Source organism: Astatotilapia calliptera, chromosome 19, assembly GCF_964374335.1.
Source record: "Astatotilapia calliptera chromosome 19, fAstCal68.1, whole genome shotgun sequence".
Taxonomy (NCBI): Eukaryota; Metazoa; Chordata; class Actinopteri; order Cichliformes; family Cichlidae; genus Astatotilapia; species Astatotilapia calliptera.
Window position 1 is genome coordinate 8,177,665 of NC_137440.1, and position 12,763 is coordinate 8,190,427.

The 12,763-nt window shown below is 39.6% G+C and overlaps 1 long non-coding RNA gene across 1 annotated transcript; it reads right to left on the reverse strand.

The window, feature by feature from the left end:
- Positions 1-8,003: 8,003 nt before the first annotated feature.
- On the reverse strand, positions 8,004-12,563 carry LOC145422418 (uncharacterized). The gene is made up of 4 exons (XR_013903703.1): positions 11,257-12,563; positions 10,700-11,146; positions 10,518-10,577; positions 8,004-10,430 (listed from the first exon to the last, which is right to left on the reverse strand). It is a non-coding gene; the product is annotated as an uncharacterized LOC145422418 (long non-coding RNA).
- Between the last annotated feature and the right edge of the window lie 200 nt (positions 12,564-12,763).

The window sequence follows — 12,763 nt, forward strand, 5'->3', positions numbered from 1 at the left end:
ACCCCCCCAAAAAATAGCATTGCATTTGTCACAGCCAGACCCCAACCCAGGGCTCTAGACTAACTTTTTGCCATGGGCGTACCGGTACGCCTAACTTTAAAAAGTTAGGCGTACCGGCACAAATGTTAGGCGCACACAAATTTTATAATAATTTATATAATATAATGTGTTTTTCTGGATACACTGTGCTTTTTAAGCATTCAAAGATTGATGACACTGTGTCAGAGCACTGGCTATGAATTTCAGAAGGATCAGGCCTTAACTTAACAGAAAAGTTAGCAATAGTTCTTTTCCTATTACAGCTACATCCACTTCTGTTGTGCCTAGGCTGCTCACTAGGGCTGGGTATCATCACTGATTTCTATAATCCATTCGATTCCGGTTTTCAAAGTCCCGATTCGATTCAACTTAGCCTCAGACAGTCAGAAATATTATAATTCTGATCATTTATCAGTACTGACTTCATCAGAATTGTGAACATCACAGCAGATGCCTTTGTGTGAAAGTAACTGAGAATAAAACACAGAAAAACATGAAGGAGATTTTCCTGGTCTGGCTTTTTATAGCAGATAACCTTAAAAATATTCTACAATGTTCTGCATATAAAGTCTAAATTTCTTCAGTATTCAACAACAGAAAAAATAGGCTTTCTTGTCCGAGGTCATTTAAGTGAAAAAGAAAAGAAAAAGACAGCAGCCACAGCGCTGTAAACAACGGTAGACTGGTGGGCAATAAGCGAATTAATAATACAGAAAACATCAGAATCGCTAAGCTCCGACAGCGTGTCCGTCTACGGGCCGTCGGGTGAGAAAGCCGAGAAAGACAAAGTTGATTCTGATGCGTTGATCCGTTCTGTGTTTACGTCTTTGTGTGAATCCGTGTACCTGCTCTCATACCTGCTGTTTGGTTGTTGTTGAAATGGTTTTGTGAGCTTTAATCTGAGAATCTGGCGTTTCTGGCAAAACACAGTTATATTTAAAAGTCGATTCAGGATTTAATGAATTGATATCGCTTTATTCAAGCTACTCACCTCCCACTTCCACCTGCACTTTCAACTGGACCATGGCCAATCAGAGAGGTCCCGCCCCTTACTATCTCTGATTGGTTTAGTCCACGATAGGGGCATAATGTGTGTCTGTTGTTGACCACAGTGAAGGTTGCAGATTTTTTTTTTTTTTTTGCTACCCGAAACGTCGGTCGCACAGATGCAACCAAATATTTTTTTTAGTCGCACCACTGAAAAATTTGGTCGCATTTGCAACCAAATTGGTCGCACTCTAGAGCCCTGCAACCTCTTTCAGGGTGCCAGATCAAGACTGCGATGTTCATAGTTTCTGGGCAAGGCAGAGCCAGGGAAGATGAATAAATCAATCAGATGTCACAAACATCAGTGGAACACCAACGCATTCATTCAGCAGCAGTCAGCTCCATTTCCACACAGAACGTTTGCTTTGGAGATTCAGGAACACAAAGAGTGGTGTGTGGTGATGCACATGAAGCCATGCATTTTTAAAAATGCAGCAGCCCTGTTTTGCAACGGATGACAAGAAATTTCTTCACCTATTCTCCTGCAGATTTTATGATATTTTTAATAAGGTTTGGGGGAAAAAAACATACAAGAGGAAATGTACTCAGCAACACTCCTGAAATCTTTTTCTCCAAGTTACTTCGACACTAAAAAGCATTAATTATAAACAGGACTGGCAAGATGGCGCCTGTGTTTGGCTGTGCCGCTGCCTTCGTCCGTGTGTTTGTTTACTTTATATGTTATGCAAATGTTCTTGCTTCAGTCTTGTCCGGTGTCATCTCCCTTCGGATTTATGATCGCCAGGCGTTACTGGCGATCAAATCTGCTATGGATAACTTTCAGAGTCAACAATACGACGTTGTTTTCCCACCGCCGCTTGAGCGCGACGCAGCAACCGGTTTACCTCCACTCTTGCTGGTCAGCTCAATTTTGCTTCAGAGGCCTCGTCGGAGGAAGCGGGGGAAGAGAGCCGGCTTTCTTGTCCTGCTCCGTCGTCTTTGGAAAGAGGCAGATCTTCGGGGGCTTTATTCTTGGGCTGCTAGCGGTAAGATCCGCCTGAGACTTGTCAGAGCTGGATTAATCCCCACAATCCACTGTGTTTACCACCCAGGCTTCCACCTAAAAGCATAGAAAGGAATGCCTCATCGTGGCAGGAACCCTGTTTTGCTGCGCAGCTTACCGCATAGTACTAAATCTGTTCCTGGAAACTCTACCCCTGTCCGGGTGGGTCGCAGCGTTAAATGGATGTTAATTAATGCCCGCTTAATTGCCAACAAGTCTTATATCTTAAATGACTTGTTCTGTACGGAGAAGCTAGATTTCATGTTTATCTCTGAGACGTGGCAGCGTGAGAATGAAGACTCACATCTTTTAGAGCTGTGTCCCGCTGACTGTTCATTTCTCTGTGCACCTCGAATATCTGGACGAGGAGGCGGGAACAGCGGTAATTTTCAAAAAGACATTTTTATGCCAGATGATCTCCTCAAGCTGTTACAACTCTTTTGAGATGATTATGATAAAAATTGGACGAGAACAGCCCATATACGGCATTTTAATTTATCGTCCACCTGGGTCTGCTGCACCTTTTCTGTCAGACCTACAAAAATTTTTAACTTCCATGATTAAACTGGGCAAGGTCATCATTGTTGGTGACTTCAACATTCATGCAGAGGACTCATCAAATAGTACCACTAAGGAGTTCCTGAGCATTATGGACTCTTTCAATTTTGTTCAACATGTATCAGGTCCTACTCACACAGCTGGGCATGCTCTGGACTTGGTCTTCACCTGTGGTGTTTCCCTTGACCACATGAACTTAAATGATGTTTCTTTTAGCGACCATAAGTCAGTCTTTTTTAATGTATCGTTCAATTCAGAGTCTCTTCCCCAAAGTTTTATTAGGTGCAGGCGCTTTATTGATGACTCTGTCATTTTAAAGTTTTCTTCTCTTTTTAATTTTAAACCTTCTTCTGACGATGTCGACATCCTTATTAATTCTTTTAATGAACACTGTCTTGCCATTCTTAATCAGGTTGCTCCTTTCAAAAGTAGTCATTGCACTGTTAGTTCCTGCACACCATGGTTAAATAATCAAACCCGTGGTCTTCGACGCTCCTGTTGAAAAGCAGAGTGTCTCTGAAAGTCCACTGGGCTGGTTGTCCATCGGGAACACTTCAAAGAACTTCTTCACTTATATGAGTCAGTCAAAGAGGCCAGATCCTCTTACTTCAATAATCTCATAAATTGTCATAAAACTAACCCAAGAATTCTATTTGATACTATCAACAGTATTGTTTCTCCTCCAACTCAGCATGCTGTGTTGCTTTCTGACGAAGACTGTAGCACTTTCCTCTAGTGATGTGTCGGTCACGAACAAAATGGCTCTTAGAGCCGGATCTTTGACGTGAACGACACGAGCCGGCTCCTTATCGCGAGCCATGGGGTTTTTTCTTTTTCTCTCACCCTCTCTCTCGCACTTTTTTTCCGCTTCACTCCGCATGCAAGCCTTGTGCTTTACGCTGGGAAGAGGTGGGAGGGGCGGTAGTTACACTCAGTAGCACAGGAACAGAGCGGGAGGGAGAGAGAGAGAAAGAGCCAGGGACAACAACGTCACATTAGAAAGGTCTAGTAATCGTGTCTAGTAATTTTCAGTGGCAGAGAAAAGGACATTAAAGAAACTGATGGACATTATGGACAATGCCAGACATCCTCTGCACACGGCCATTAACAACCAGAAGAGTCTGTTCAGTGACAGGTTGCTTCTCCCAAAGACAAGAACTAACAGACTTAAAAACTCCTTTGTCCCACACGCCATCAGACTGTTTAACTCCTCCCTGGAGGGGAGAGGGAGGGGAAACAGGAGGACAAAGGAGGGGGGAACAACTAAGCTGTAGTGCCTCTTCACCTCACTGTGCAATACCTTTTGTGCAATACTTTTGTAAATAGTCAACGGTGCAATAGACTCAATACTTGAAATGTGCAATTCACTTGTATTTTTATTTTTATTCCTATTTATTCTATTTATCCCCTTCGTATATTTTATTTATATTGTCTCTGTATTTATATATATGTGTGTGTGTATATATATATATATATATATATATATATATATATATATATATATATATATATAATATTCTGTAACTCTGTAACTTCTGTCGGTGCTGTGCTTTTTTGGAAATCGAATTTCCCAGAGGAACCCACCCGAGGGATTAATAAAGTTCTATCTAATCTAATCTAATCATCCACAACTATTTTCAGTTGCAGAGGATTCAGCAATAAAGGTTTCAGAAAGTTTATTCATGCAGGCCCATATGACAGAGAATGTGCATGTCCTTTTTGTTTTCATATTTTAATTTATATTTAATTGTGTTGTGGTTTGCAGCGTTTTGTGTTGTTTCACTTTAAAATTTTTAAAGGAAAAAGCTGAAAATTTAAATAATTAAAAGTTGAAATGTGAATAGATGGTTTTTGTATTATATGATTTATTTATTACATTTTATGTGGAGTGAATAAATAAAAGTATATTTACGGTGGCCCCTACAGACAAAGCACGTTACAAACTCCAAAACACGTAAAAACTCAGAAGCACATAAAAACTCAAAACACGTACAAAAGACAACAGAAGTGCTCCAGGATGCTAGGGGCAGTGTTGAGCTTTTGTTACCTAGTGGCTACACAAGCCAGCAAGTACCAACAACTGGATTTGGTGTGTGGTAGTAACAGGTAAATTAACATTTTTTTTATTATTTGAATATATATGAGTGCTTGTGTATAAATACACAAACAACACACATATGCTTTCAATTGTGTAATTTAAGTGATCTAGGTAGCTCTGTTTTGGAAGTTCAGTTCATGCTAGAAAAGTGTTTTGGAGTTTGTATGTGTTTTGTCTCTAGGGGCCACTGTAAATATTTATATATATATTTTTTTTATATATAGGTGTACATATACACCTATATATAAAACCAGTTTTTTTACATTAGTAATTCATTTTGTGCATAATTTTATATTATTGTTAATAACAAATTAATTAAAGCAACAAAACAACCTGAAGAGCTGGCTCTTTTTAGTGAGCCGAACCGAAAGAGCCGGAAATCCCATCACTACTTTCCTCAATTACTTTGTAAATAAGGTGATGGACTTGAGATCCAAAATCCCCTCAAGTGCCTCCCCTTATGAAGATGCCCCTTGTTGTCCCGGGTCATTTACTTCTTACTTCTAGCTGGAGCTAATATAAGAGTGAGGTACACACAAAAGCAAACATGCTATATACCTGTATAAAAGGAACAGCCAGAGCAAATACAGTGTGTTGTACTGGAAATATAATAATACTTCTATTGTGTTTTCTACTATACATACATAATAAGGAACTGCTGGTGATTAAGGTATCTAGCAAGTTACATATTTCAACCATCTGTTTAATAATGCAGCGCAACATCTGCGAATGCTGAGTGCATGACGGGGCTGATGTTGTTTTCGCACACCTTTATATGACTGTTTAAGGATACCTAATTCCAAGACCTGGTATTAGATTTGATGTTTTTTTGGGTTAACTACTGACTGAAAATGGCTAATGGTAGGATAGGGGGGCTGGGGATTCGATATGCCAATGAATGTTCTCACAAGGATGCACAGTTTAACCAACCACTTGTGTGTGTGTGTGCGTGTGTCTGTGCAAGAGAGTGGGAGATGGGTCAAGGGTGGTCTGACTCATCAAAAGCATAGGGCCTTGGACTTTATGCCATTGGCACACTCTTGTTAATATTCATAACACTGCATTTGAGCCATCTTTATCAGTGTTTCTCCAATCACACTCAATGACTTAATTGCAGTAATAGGTAAAATGAAATCCTCATCATGCTCCTTAGATATATTACCTCCCTCTGTCCTGTCTGGGACTCTCACCAGCATTGGTCCCACACTATCCATCATCAACAATTCACTGAGGCAAGGCTGTGTTCCGTCCTATTTTAAACATGCTGAGGTAACCCCTCTGTTAAAAAAACAGAATCTAGATCCTACCTCCCCTAGTAGTTATCGTCCTATTTCAAGATTGCCATTTATAAGTAAATTACTAGAAAAAATTGTAGAAAATCAGTTCAGATACTTACTATGCCGATTTACTATGCAGATTTTTGACCCTTTTCAGTCTGGCTTTCAAAAGCAGCACTCTATGGAGACCGCTCTCTTAAGGGTCTATAATAATCTACTAATGGCATCTGATGCAGGAAATTGTTCCGTGATCATTTTTGCTAGATCTTAGCGCAGCCTTCGATACCATCGACCACAAAATCCTACTCAACAGGCTGAAGGTTCTGGCTGGTATATCTGGCACCGCCTTAGACTGGTTTTCTTCCTACTTATCAGACAGGACCTTTTCTGTTAGGACTGATAGGTTCTTTAACACTGCTGCCCTAACCTGCGGGGTTCCACAGGGTTCAGTATTGGGTCCATTATTATTTTCTTTTTATATGCTTCCTTTAGCTGGCATTATTTAGTCTTTTAGTGACCTGTCTTATCATTTCTATGCCGATGACATTCAGCTGTATATGTCCTGGATGTCAGCTGGATAGGCTGTCCACCCTAGTCCAGGCTTTAACTCAAATCTCTGATTGGCTTTCTTACAATTACCTTGCTTTAAACATGAACAAGACAGAGACCATGATCATTGCTCCTCCTGATCTATATTCTAAAATCAGTCAGGTTCTTGCCCCTTTCTGTTCTTCTGCTAAGCCAAATATTCAAAATCTTGGAGTAATATTTGACTCTTCTTTGGGCCTTGACTCACACCTAAAATCTCTGTCTCGTTCCTGTTTCTTTCATTTAAGGAATATTTCTAAATTGCGACATGTGGTCTCCTTAGCTGAACTGGAAAAAATTGTCCATGCATTTGTGTCATCGCGTTTAGATTATTGTAATTCCCTGTTTACCAGCTTGGATAAATCATCTCTTTCTCGCCTCCAAGCTATACAAAACGCAGCAGCCAGACTACTAACACGCTCTAGCAAGCGAGCTCACATCACTCCTATTTTATGTTCTTTACATTGGCTCCCGATAGATTTTAGAATTCATTTTAAAATTATTGTTTTAACGTACAGAGCACTAAATGGCCAAGCCCCAGATTATTTATCCAAGCTTCTCACTCGCCGTCTCCGTTCACAGACTCAGAGTTTGTTGGTTGCTTCCAGAACACGTCTGAAGACGAAAGGGGACAGAGCCTTTCAGTCTGTGGCACCAAGGCTGTGGAACAGTCTACCTCTACAACTACGTTTGGTTGACTCTGTGGAATCCTTTAAAAAACAGTTAAAAACTTTACTGTTTAAACAATCTTTCTGTTGACCAATGCGTTTTACATTTTTATATTTTTAATTTACATTTAAACTCTATATTGTGTATACTGTGCATTTTTGCTATTTATCGTACTGTTTATTTTAATCTCTGTGTGCAGCGCTTTGTGACTACCTGTCTATGAAAAGCGCTTAATAAATAAACTTTACTTACTTTACTTACTTACTAAACACAGACTAAAAGTAGAATTTTTTTATTTAACTGAATGTAAGATCCAATCACTTCTCTCATACTGTAACTTTGTGTGGTACACATTGCATTGACATTTATTTTCAATTCCAATTATGCATTTGCAAGAAATGCAAGTAGACATGACCTGTTTTAACAGTACATGTCTACTTGCATCAGAAAAACATACCATAAGTAATAACTTTCACATCTACCTGTTGTGTAGACACTGACTTGCCCGCCTCGAGCTGGAGCTAATATAAGAGTGAGGTACACACAAAAGCAAACATGCTATATACCTGTATAAAAGGAACAGCCAGAGCAAATACAGTGTGTTGTACTGGAAATATAATAATACTTCTATTGTGTTTTCTACTATACATACATAATAAGGAACTGCTGGTGATTAAGGTATCTAGCAAGTTACATATTTCAACCATCTGTTTAATAATGCAGCGCAACATCTGCGAATGCTGAGTGCATGACGGGGCTGATGTTGTTTTCGCACACCTTTATATGACTGTTTGAGGATACCTAATTCCAAGACCTGGTATTAGATTTGATGTTTTTTTGGGTTAACTACTGACTGAAAATGGCTAATGGTAGGATAGGGGGGCTGGGGATTCGATATGCCAATGAATGTTCTCACAAGGATGCACAGTTTAACCAACCACTTGTGTGTGTGTGTGCGTGTGTCTGTGCAAGAGAGTGGGAGATGGGTCAAGGGTGGTCTGACTCATCAAAAGCATAGGGCCTTGGACTTTATGCCATTGGCACACTCTTGTTAATATTCATAACACTGCATTTGAGCCATCTTTATCAGTGTTTCATTTTATGAACCTTTTAATGTCAAATGAGTCAAAAAAAAGTTCTCCAGAGGAATCAAAATAAATACATACACAATACATTTTTAAGTAATAAATTGCACAAAAATGTTGGATATAGCAAAAAAAAATGATAAAAAATGTACATGTGCAAATTTGTATTTAATTTATTTCTTTAATTTTAAAGAAAATATAAACATATATAAGCACCCCAGTGTCAAAAACTTTGGCTTTTCTGTCAGTTATTTCATGGTTCAGGCTTTACAGGGTTAAAATGTTCAAAGATAAGTATGGTGGCTCATTGATGCAATGACTGGTGCAATCTCACTGTAAGACGGTCTCAAGTTTTGAAACCCACAGCTCTCAATTAAGGTCAGTGAGGGAATATGATTTTGATTTACTACAGGAAAAAAAAATACCCCAGTGGTTTGAAACCTGATATCACGTTACTGTTCAAATCATGAATGCGAAAGTCAACAAATGTTCACTCTTGCATGTCTTTCAAGGTTTGATCAAGCCATGTACAAATCATGCTGATGTTTTGAGTTACTCGTTTTACCATGTAGTAGCAGGTCTGTAGTAGAAAGTTTATTTTCATCCATCCATCCAAAAATGTTGCTGTCACATTATTTATATAGGAATACAATCACAACACAACCAGTTGACAACTAGTTGAGTTGAGAGCCCAACTGCAAAGAGACACAGTGACGGATTTTCCGAGTTAGAAGAAGAGTCCTGTTTATACTCTAGTCTCACTGAGCCATTAAGCAAACGCATATATTTTCTATACATAGTGTATAACATGAATATGTTTGTTGTGAAAAAGATAGTTGCAGTTTAGTTCATTGCATTATTCCTTATTGCTTTCAGAAAACAGCATGAAAGCACCCTCCACACCGTGCATTCAAACGATCTGATTCATGTCTTTGGTTTGGTGGCTGTTAGCTGACAATCACTGCACCATAATTACTAGGCCAGATGTGTTTGTGCTTTCCAAGCTTCCTATTAGATATTCAAAAACAAATGATCGCCTGCACGACCATAACTATGAAAGCAGATTCTGATCTGCTTCCTCAAGGGTCCTGGAGGTCCAGCCATGATTTAGCTTTAATTCTGTGACCTTGAGTAGCCATCCAGCTTTGGGTTATGTCAAAGCTGTAAACCCACAGAATTATGCTTACAAGTCTACGAGAAGTTTTCAGTAGCACTGGTCATTAGGGATGGGTATTAATTTTCACCATTCCGATTCCATTTTCGATTCTGTTTAACGATTCGATTATTTATCGATTCTCATTTTTAAAAAAGGAGAACCCACAGGTCGATTAGCTTTGAACTTTGTTTTATATCTTATCTTTGAACAGACAGAAATGTAGGAGTAACATGACCTTACAAACCCAACAGTGAGATCTTAAGAGATCCACAGCCTACTGCTCCTCGATGCCACGAGGACCCCAGAAAAAAAAAGGTTGTAAATGTAAAATAATAATAAAATAAATATTCTGTTGTAGCAATAACAAAGTATAACATAAATTATTCAGTGGCAATTACACAAGAATGTCCAGCAACATTTACACTCTCCTTTTTAAAAGTATATATGAGCTGGGCACTCAAAAATAAAACTATATCAGCCAGCAAAAAATACAATCAACTCAAGTCCAATGGAACAGTGCACTGTGCAATTCTGCATCCATCAACTATAGAGAATTAAAAATTATTTTGCAGAAATGTAAGCATATCTGCTTTTTCAGGAAGGATACGTGATCTTTCTGGACTTATGGTCTCTCCAGCTGTGGAGAACACCCTCTCAGACGGGGTGGAGGATGCCTGCACACACAGAAACCTTTCAGCCAGTGCTGACAGCCCCCTCTCTTGCTCCACCACCATAGGGCAGCGTTATCCTTGCAGGGGATGGGGGTTAGGCTTCTATACAGCTGGATCTCCTGATCCACTCTGTGGCCCAGGGAAAGAACGGGATGCCGTTGTTGGAAGGACTGCAGCTTGTTGTCCTCTTCTTCAAAGAATTCCTCCAAGGCCGTTTTTCTTTGCTTTACTGGTGGCGCCTGAAATTAAATTGACATGATAAAAAAATAAGCAAAAAATGAACAATCAATGACATTTAAATTATCATCACAATGAACTAAACTTACATAGTCTTCTTCATCCTCATCTTCGAACAACTCTCCCTGTGTGTCTCCTTGCTCCAGGTGCTTGAGTAGAAAGTGACAAATAAACAAGCAAATCAAACTAAGTACCACAGCTCCATAGATGAAAGGTCTCACTCTCACAATGGAAATGTGCAACAATGAAAAACACTGTCATATTGAAATACCTCATCTGCTCCTGCCTCTGCCTTTGCTGCAATTGCTGCTTCCCTGATCCTGTGCCAGACTTCATCCTTCTCCACTTTGGATTTAAATCGGGGGTCCAAGATGGTGGCCTCCTCCAGGAAGCTCTTGATATCAGCGTCCTTACATTTTTAAGAGGGAGGAAAATGTGACATCATGACTGTCATTTTATTTATGATAAATAAATCATCAATTGTACCTGGTATCGTTTGGAAAGATCTTTCCAAATGTTCTCCTTTATGCTCCTTGTGAAGGCAGAGTCATCTTCTTGTACGGTGTAGTGTTACTGTAGCTTTTGCAGGATGGGCAAAATCTCACCACAGGTCGGACTTTTGTCACTGGACACTGCTAGTGTGGAGGTGTAGTGCTTCCGCATGAGTACCACAAACTCCTCTGCTTTTCTTAAGTCATCATTGCCCATTTTAGCCAGTCTGCAAAATCAACAAAACAAAAATACAACAGATATGTTGCATAAAACAAACAAAAATAAAACCTGAGTCCAAGTTAAGCCATATTATCATTATTTTTCAATACTACTCACCTTTCCTTTTCCATGGACTTTCTTATTTGTGGATCGATGGCTGCAGCCTGGATGGCAGGAAACTGCTCGCAGAATCTGTCCATCATCAAATACAAGGAGTTCCATCTGGTCTTTACATCTAGGAGCAGCATATGCTTGGGCAGCTCTGAGGGGTAACGCGTTCACAACTTAAATGCTAATGTAATATTCCTTATCTTAGTTTATAAATTTAATTTGATCATGATCTAATGATTATAATATACACAATCTTAAAAAACTATTACTATGCTTACTGAGCAACTCTTGCTTCTCCTTCAGGACCACTTTTGCCATGTGGGACCTCTTCATCCTTAAACTTTGACATTTCCTGACTTAGCCTACAATTAAACATTCACTTACCGAAACTCGGGGGCATCTACTGTGGCAAAAGGGTGCAAGCCTTTTACAACAAACTTAGTCACTGCTCGGTGACATTCGTCTATCCTGGCCTGTGTCATTTTACTTTTCCCTGCCTCTGTGAAAGGAGAAGCCACCTGTAGACTGCAGCGAGAACTGCCAGCATCTGAGCCAGACAGACTCTGTCTGTCTCTCTCGTCATGGTCATCTAAATGCAGCGCACAGTAATGGCAGGTTTTGTAATAAGGCAAAACGTGCTAACATAATATGCAATGCTAGTTGATTAGTTACCTGCAGTATTAACGGGAGAGGACGTGCAAACGCTAACGCTGCTGCTGGGTTGAGCTTTGCTAGTCCGGAGCGGATCAAAAACACGACATTCATTTAAAGCAATCACGTGTTTTTTGAGCAAATGCTTTTGCATATTCGTAGTGTTTCCTCTCTTTGATGAAATCTCTACTTTGCAAGTATTGCACGTTGCCCTGTTGTCATCCTTTCTCATAAAGGGTAACCAAACTTTTGAGCATTTGTGCCGCTTAGGCGCCGTGTTTCCTACTGAGTAAAAGACGCTATGCAACGTGGTGACGTCATTCGAGGCGTCTGGAATCGATAAGGGAATCGTTTGTAAAAATGGCAAACAATTCCAAGGAATTGAAACAGTGGGAACCGGTTCTCAACAAGAACCGGTTTTCGATACCCATCCCTACGGGTCATCCTTATATTGCTTGGTGTGCCTGAAATCTAGAAATTGTTAAAAACTGTCGGTAACTAATATTCTGTGATTGGTCTTATTTAAAATGACTTGGTTTTTTTTGTTGGTGTGGAAATGGCCTGATCATGGACTTAAATGGAATGGAGCGGAGTTCACAATGTCATTATAGTAGAAAATACATGTAGGTCATCATAGCCGAAGCAAATAGCAAACAGGTATCAGCTGCAGTTGATCAGCTGAAGTAAAAAAGGTTTTCCATCCCTCTGTAGAGCTTCAGGCTTGCTGAATCAATGCAATGATCTATGTTTTCTCAGCATGTGGTGACATGTCAAAACCTTTGTTTTTATTAAACATGAGTGAACGCTAAACTTCATTTGGTTAATTCATATCAAAACTTACTGTTATGTTGGTAATGTTATA